General features: G+C 34.2%; 1 non-coding gene across 1 annotated transcript; it reads left to right on the top strand.

The window, feature by feature from the left end:
* Window positions 1-7,365: 7,365 nt before the first annotated feature.
* On the top strand, window positions 7,366-7,438 carry TRNAF-GAA (transfer RNA phenylalanine (anticodon GAA)). Its single transcript has one exon. It is a non-coding gene; the product is annotated as a tRNA-Phe (tRNA).
* Window positions 7,439-8,324: the final 886 nt, after the last annotated feature.

The following is an 8,324-nucleotide window of genomic DNA, read 5'->3' as shown; positions in this document are numbered from 1 at the left end:
ACTGCACATTTACACATAGACGCACTGGACTCAAATGGCTGTAACACAGGAATGATTTTCACTATGGCAGGGAGTGAAGGATCGGGAGAACAGCGAGGCAACTAGTATGATCCTAGGTGTCTTCTAAAGCTGAGTCTGAACAAGGGACAAAAACTATGAGAAAGAAAATGAAAGTCAGATTGTCAAGGAAGACATCACCTGGTTCTTCAGTGAGTAAATGAACTGTGAACTTATTCTCAAAAGCGCTTTATTTTTCTATTTTTTCTCACTTTCTTCTCTGATCTATTCTTTTTCTGAAGCCTGAGGAAGAAAAGCCACTCAGAAGTAAGAAATGTAGTAGACAGCTTAATGCTGTAAGGAAAAGAGCAAAATGGAGTAAAATTATCAACTTTATGCTGCAAAGTCTTTCCAAGCACTGTGCTTATTAACCCTAGGAGGCCATCTGTGATGGCGCTTCCAGATGATCAGAGCTGATCAGCACTTTTCCTGCATACCAGCCTCTGAGAAAGCTGCCCTGCTCTTGCCTGGTAAAAATGTATGTTCTTTCAATCATTCCAACCCAGATGACTTCATTAATTTTTTCCACTGAAAGAGTCTAAAGCATGCATTCTCCAAGATAACTTTCTCAGATGCTGCTATGCAGCCTCTGTTTTCCAGGTATGAGGCATAGTTTCTTGTGAAAGACCTGAAAAAAATTGCTGAATGATGAGCACAAAAAGAAAATTGCAACAGCTCATGATTTCTCACGATAAAAATTCTTACAAATTAACTTCATTGAAATGCATCAGTATGTTGTATGTGAAGAAAATATGAGATATATGAAGAAAAAAAAAAAAACTTCTCTGATTCTTGGAATTTTCAAGATAAAGCTATGGTACAGTGAGAAGGTAAGTTAAAAATATATATTTTTCTTTTTTTCATGAAATCATGAAGAATCTCAGGCTGGTCAAAGTTTTTGTCTAAATGATTACTTATTAAAACAAATATATGAAATTAAGGGCTTTTCCTTCACTCTTTTGAACCATAAAAATTGTACCTTTACCTGAAAAAAATAACTATAATATTAGATAGTTATCATAAATACATTTAAAATGTCTAAATTCAATTATTGCTGCATTTATATATGGTTGAAGATATGGCTAGATATAGCCCCAAAAGGCTATATAATTCTCTCTTGAATAAATTGAAGTAGTATCACCACTCCATGTTAAGAGGTTTTAAATAACAAATCATTTTACCCAAAGGGTTTGGATAATTTCCACATAAAATTGGCCCTTTAAAAATGTCAGAACCATTTACAGTGATTAATGAAAAAAGCACTTTTAGTACTCATAATATTTTACAATGCCAATTGCTCCAGAATGTTTCAGTAAATCAGTTATGCAAATGACAGTCTTTTGGAATACAAAATGTTACTGTTTTCATTATCCACTGAAATAAAAAGGTAAGTTAGAGATAATATGTTACTAAAGACAGAAAAAAAAAAAGAGACAGAGAGAGAAATGAAAGAAAAATCAAATGAAAGAATTCATGTGTCTGTAGGATATTTGAGGGAAAAGTTAAGTATTTTAACGAAGAAAAAGTGAACATTTTTCCATATAATCTGGATACAGCACGATGCCACTCTTTCCAATGCCACTCTGATTTAAATACAGAAGTAATTATTTTTGAAACACTGTATCAAGTCTCTTTTCTAACAGTGTTACCAGAAAAAAATAGAAAAACTATATTCTTTATTTGTCTGAGAATTCACCACTAAATATCTTGTAAATGCTGTAACATTATTAGCAACCCTTTAAAATAGTAAGTCTGTAAGTTTATACATTTACATCTGAAGTGTTAGTGCTTAGTGAGAAATGTGTAGTTTTTTTCTACTGATAAAGAGTTTCTTCATCCAAAGTATCTGACTGATAACCCTCAGGGTCAGAGCATCTTAGTATGTGGGAGACAGGTTTGAATTGTGTGTTGAACCTGTATTTTGGTGATGGTAGGTCTCAAGTCTTTGCCTCAGATGATCTGCTATTTCCTGAACAAATCGTCTTCATGACAAGGAAAACACAAGATGGATTTTCTTTTTTATTCATCTGCCAACTGTGTAAAATCTTGACAAGCATTTGCTATTTCCCTACAGGTAACACATACAGATTTGACCAGCAAGGTAAGGAAGAATGAGCCACTGAAATATGTTTTGTGTATGGTTAAAAACTCAAATGCCTGAGGATTTGACCAGTAGATTGATCCCACAGGACTTGTTACTACATAGCACAGCCAAGATATACCTTCAGTCTTATCCCAGAATACACACACCAGGAAGACCAGCATGTTGTGTATACTGGTGGCCTCAAAGCGAGTCTGTATGGGCTGTCCCAGATAAACACATTCACTCTTGTTGACTTTCCCACCAATGCATGCCGGGTATCTGCTGCAGACGGGATCTATAAAGCTCTCTGTATAGCTCTTAATACGAATAACCAAAGACCTAGGAGCCTGAAGCACAGCACAATGCACACGGAAAGTGACTTACCATGAGCCATAAGTTTGAGTGCAACACCAGATGAGCCTGAGACACAGCTACCCCTATTTTTCCAGGAAGGTAATAACATTTCTCCAATAATTAAAACTTCAAGAGGTGTAGCAATATAATTCTTCATGACCATCTCAGGTCATAAGCTTGCTGAAGCATAATACTTTTATGACTCCTATTATCCAGGATCTCATAGCTAGTGGTCAGCAGTTTATTGTTCATTTATTTTTAGTTTAACTGTATTTGGCATCTTGCTGAGCTTCTGTGACTGTGAAATCTACAGATGGTTCTTGGATAAAATAAGCCTCACAGATTTCAAACAATCCTCACATCCATCTTATTATGGGAAGAACAAGTAGGGAGCATGTTCGGTTTTCATTGGACTCTGTGATTACAATCATTTTTTCTCTAGCTTTTTCCTCCACCATCTTTATGAATATTTTTTTTTTTTGCAATGTTTTTCCTCAGCCAGATTCCCTTGGTCTTAAACTACATGAATATAAAATAAGTTTTATGGATTTACATCAATTTCTGCATGTGTTTAAAATGTGTTAAGCAGTAGTCTCAATAAAATATGTATATGCACACGTAGACAATTAAACCCTCCCACACATATTTCTGTGTCTGTATGCATGTATTCATAACTTTAAAAAATTAAATATGTTCTCACATCAATCCTAAAATCATCACGTATGAGAAACCATATTCCATCCAAGAAATATTAATTTGGCATACTTGAAAGTAATGGCTCGCTCTTTGAAATCAAGAAACAGCTTAAAGGCAATAGTAGCTCTGGGAAGCACATTTTCTTTTTAATTTTTAGGATGTAATAAAACATACTCTCAAGCTTTTCTGTGCTGGAGTGAAAACCAGAAATAAAATTATTCAAGGAAAGCAGAAATTCTCATTATTTCCTCGTGGAGAATGAGGCATTAAGAAAAAAAGTACGTGTGATGAGTAGAATTCATGAAATGCTACAACTTTTTCTTCCTGCAAAGAGAGAACAAATGTGGTATGCGTGGATGCAACTTCTGGCATAAAAAAAAAGAGATAAATATCAATAAAATTCACTTGCAAGCTATCTACCCATTCTTTAAATAAGATACGCTCATTCAGATGTTTTTAAATGATTCACATCATGAATTTCTCCGAGTCCAAGATAATAGAGTCCAAGATGCGGATATGATTCTGCAGTCTTATGCATGCTAAGATTTACTGAATAATTCAGAGTGCATGCATTTTTGCATGTCTAAGTAACTACTGCTACATCATTCCTCAAGTTACATGTTTTTACTGACAAAGAATGTCTTTTTTTCATGGAAACCCAGACCTTTTTCTTTTTTTATGATTGTTCAGTACTATGAACTTGCACATTAAACACAACTGTTAAACTGGTTTGTTAAACATGCCTTAGAAGATCTTCACTATTCTTTGTTGGGCAAACACAAATATTCTAAGTCTATTATAAATTATTTGTTTTGCCAAACCAAGACATATGCCTGATCGGTATAGTAGGATTTCTCGCTCATGACTAAATAGACTTTGGGATAGCCAGACTCATGGGTTTCCTCCTAGTCACCTTGTTGTATCACTTCACTTGAAATTGGGTGCAAAATTGCGTACTTGAGCTGAAATGTCTGTTTTTCTTCTTCTCCTTTTTTTTTTTTTTTTTTTTTTTTTTTTTTTTTTTCCACAGTACATCATAAAAGCATACAGCATGTGGTAAGCTTTGTACATTTTGGCCAGATTCATCTTGCCTCCCTTAAGAAGCTTTAAGTTCTTTTAGTCTCAGTGGGGGATGAAAGATTTCTTGAAGGCAATTTCAATCATCTACCAAAGATCTGGAAACAAAGGCAACCGCCCTTTCACCCACCACCCTGCCCCAGAAAACAACCACACAATTTATTTTCCCAGAAAATGTTGGTGTTGTATGTTAGAAACTATTCCTCTTACAAGCTCTTTAAAGTCTTAAATTAATCCATTTTAGGGAGACTATGTGCAGCTCAGAAATATTTCAGTTATATCTGCTCCTGTGATGCACATTTATAAATCATACATTTATTTTATAAATATTTGAGACATATTTCTATTGACATGCTTATTTGTAATGTTTTCATATTCATGTGATAATTTTCTGCTTATATTTTTTCAATAAAATAATAAAACTTTTTTTTTTTCCTATCTGCACAAATGAGCAAAATCATTTAAAAGGAAGGCTAGATATCCAATTAAGAAGCCAGATAGTATGGAATATTTGTATTTTGAGTCATTAAGTGTTGTGAAACAGTTTTTTTGAGAATTAAAAGACTTCTTTGGATGATATTATATTTCGGAGGGTCATCTGAGGCAGAAGTTCAGCTCTAGTTTGTGGACCTGAGGAAACGTATCAATATATTAAATTAACGAAATAAATTAAGAAAAACTTAATAATGCTCTGAAAATTCCCACTACAAGAACAATGGTAATTAGATTGCATACGCACATGAATTATCAGATAACACATTCATATCCTGAATATCCAGCCAAAATAGCCTGCAAAGCAGTAAGCAAGTGAAATATTGATAGTAGCTAATGTATAATTTAGCTATGTCTTTAAAAAAGGTGTTGCTTTTTCTTTCCATAAAATGTTAAAGAAATATGGAAAATCAGGAAAGGAAATAAATATCCTGGAAAAAGTTCATGTGATTTCAACCCTTCAGCTCGTTGCCTTGTAAGCCAACAGCAACCTAAAAATAGCTCTTCAGGAAGACAGCCACAGACCAACTCCAGACAATGCAAAGTCTTTTACATTAACACTTTAGCAACTCGTTTTGGGATAAGATTTGCAAAATCATGGCCAATAAATAAGATTTCGCATTTTCCCTTGCTGTCGTTTATTGGAATATAGTGCCACAGTAGAATCATAGAATCATAGAATCATAGAATGCTTAGGGTTGGAAGGGACCTCTAGAGATCATCTAGTCCAACCCCCCTGCATACGCAGGGACACCTAGAGCACGTGGCACAGGACTGCATCCAAGCGGGTTTTGAAGATCTCCAGAGAAGGAGACTCCACAACCTCTCTGGGAAGCCTGTTCCAATGCTCTGGCACCCTCACTGGTAAGAAATTTTTCCTTAAGTTCCTATGGAATTTTTGATGTTTCAGTTTCCGGCCATTTCCTCTAGTCCTATCAGTGGCCACCACTGAAAAGAGACCATCCCCATCCTCTGCACTCCCTCCCTGAATGTATTTACAAATAAGAACTGCTTTTTAAACTGTTTGTTCATTGACAGCAAATATCAGTGAATCTTGCTGAGATTAAAAAAAAAAAAAGAGAGAGAGATTGAATTTATTGAATTTGAATATAAGAATTATTCATGAATACCATGTGACTATTTCAAGAGCAAGCTATGAGATAATAATTATTTCACAGACACTCAGAAAAGAGAAAATAGAATAGCAAATTTATGATTTAACTTTTTGGAAGAAAAAAATGTATATGTGTGTTCTAAATAGAATGATTATAAGGAACATTCCACCTAATTTTTGATTTGTTAAATTATTGCACCAGGTGCACTGGATGTACTAACCTATTTGTCTAAGTTAGGGTTATAAGCTTCTTTTGTAATCAGAGGAGATGAAAAGTTTTGGATAGACTGGAGTACTTTTTAGTTATCCACCAAGGGATGCTTGCAGTGGCAAGGCTTACAATTAGCTTTATTATTTATGTACTTAAATGATTAAACCAATTTGCCTTATGTGTTTCATCATGAATCAAAGTATATAAAATATGACCCTGTACCAACTTGATTGAGAACTTATATAAATGAAGATTTTATCTTTGGAAGACACTGTATAATCAGATTTTGTATTTGTGTTAGTTTTGGTATTTATTTTCATTATGAAATTGAGAGTTTGCGTGAAATTCTGAAGTGTACTTTACTTCAGAAGAAAGGAAAGTAATATATAAATCTTTCCTTTTACTTCTGATTACCATTTTCTTTGGGACTTAAGTATCATTGGGGGTAGCATTTCTTTGCAAGTTTTTATAATTTGATAATCAGATTGTATTAAGTAGATACAAACCCTGAGGATGTCAGCCATCATCTTATCTTTGAACTTAAACAAATATGACATTTTGTATTCCCATATTCTGGATCTATTTTAAAAGAAGAATATTACTCAAGGGCAAAACTCAGGGGACACTAAATCTGTTATATTGCTTACCTAGCATATCTGGAATGCAATATACTCTCTCAGTAATAAAATTTAAATAAATAAATGAATAACACAAAACACCTCAATTTATGATCCATTTATTATCTTATCCTTATGATAGCTATGCACGCACTTTCCTTTAGATATTCAACCACATAGATGAATAATGTGAGCTTTATATACTAAGTAAAACCCAGACACTCTTCCTCCCTGCTTGACTTCACTATTTCCATTTTACAATGTGTTTTGAGTTTCCTTGATAGCGACTACTTACTACCGTATACACAAGAGTCATTTTACTACTTGAGTCTTGAACAAGCAATTGTTTTTCAAGATTGCTTCTGATAAATAAAATGTGAAGAATGGATATATTAAAAATACCTCCTCCCTGCAAATTCTACTGTGACATACACTTACACCAAAATTTTCTTGTAACATCCATGCTAAAAGTTTGTATTAAAACATTTACCTGGTACATGGTCCTAGTAACTCATAGCAAAGTTTATCCTGAAAAAAAAAAAAAAAAAAAAAAAAAAAACACAGAACAAACAAACAAAAAACCTTTCTTCCTGTCATAATTTTAGATTTTATTTTAATCATTAATCTTTTACAAAAACTCTCCTACAAAGTTTTCAACCCATGAGCTGAAATAGCTCAGTTTGGAGAGTGTTAGACTGAAGCTCTAAAGGTCCCTGGTTCAAGCCTGGGTTTCAGCAGAATGTTTATATATTTAAAAAAAGGAAGTCTCATCTCCATATGAGAAAAAAACTGTGAGGGTGGCAGAACCTTAGCACAGGCTGCCCAGAGAGGCTGTGGAGTCCCTTCTTCTACCCTGGAGATCTTGCTGTCACATGCTCTAGGTGTTCCTGCTTGAGTCAGCGGGAGTTGGACTAGAGGATCTCTAGAGGTCTCCTCCAACCTCAGCAATTCTGTGATTCAATACCTAAGAGCATATGGATACTCTCCAATGTGTTATTGATACACTGTACTTCTGAAATAGATATGCCATGCAAGTGGGTTGTTTGTTTTGTTGGTGTTTTTTTGTTTTTGAGGAATTCAGTTTTGTCTCACATTTACAAAGAGGTATATGAATTACTCTACCCCTTGAGCTAGAGTTTTCTCCCAAAGCCTTGTATTGGATAGAAAGTTGGTGGTTGAAGTGTGAACAGGTAAGATGACATCTGCCCCCTGGCCTTCAGGACTTGCAATACTCTGACTTGAAAGGTATCCAGTCATTTACAAAAGGCATCGCTTGTGCTTTGAATCAAATAATTATCTAAATATTTTCTACTCTATTTTTCCTACAAATTAATCATTCTCTTTACAAGCGGTAATTCATACTCCACCAAGGAAAACCTTTCCTAAGTTTGTCAGAACATTCGATAGACTTTTTTTTCCAAGTGCATAAAGATTAATGATAAAGGTACCTACTAAGATGAACTCTAATTTAAAACAAGTTTTTTGTCTCTTCAGATTTGAGAAACATAAAAATAATATATATTTTTTTAATCTTTAACTTGTAAAATGACAATCTGTTTCTTCTTGGTCTCCTTTTGATTCTTCATGCAAAATGTTTCACTGAATTAACAAACAGATAGGCCA

The sequence above is a fragment of the Tinamus guttatus genome, unplaced genomic scaffold (assembly GCF_059628265.1).
Source record: "Tinamus guttatus ecotype Peru unplaced genomic scaffold, ASM5962826v1 Tinamus_guttatus_pri_ptg000668l, whole genome shotgun sequence".
Taxonomy (NCBI): domain Eukaryota; kingdom Metazoa; phylum Chordata; class Aves; order Tinamiformes; family Tinamidae; genus Tinamus; species Tinamus guttatus.
The sequence above is the reverse complement of the archived record's forward strand: the minus strand, read 5'-3'. Positions and strand labels throughout refer to the sequence as shown.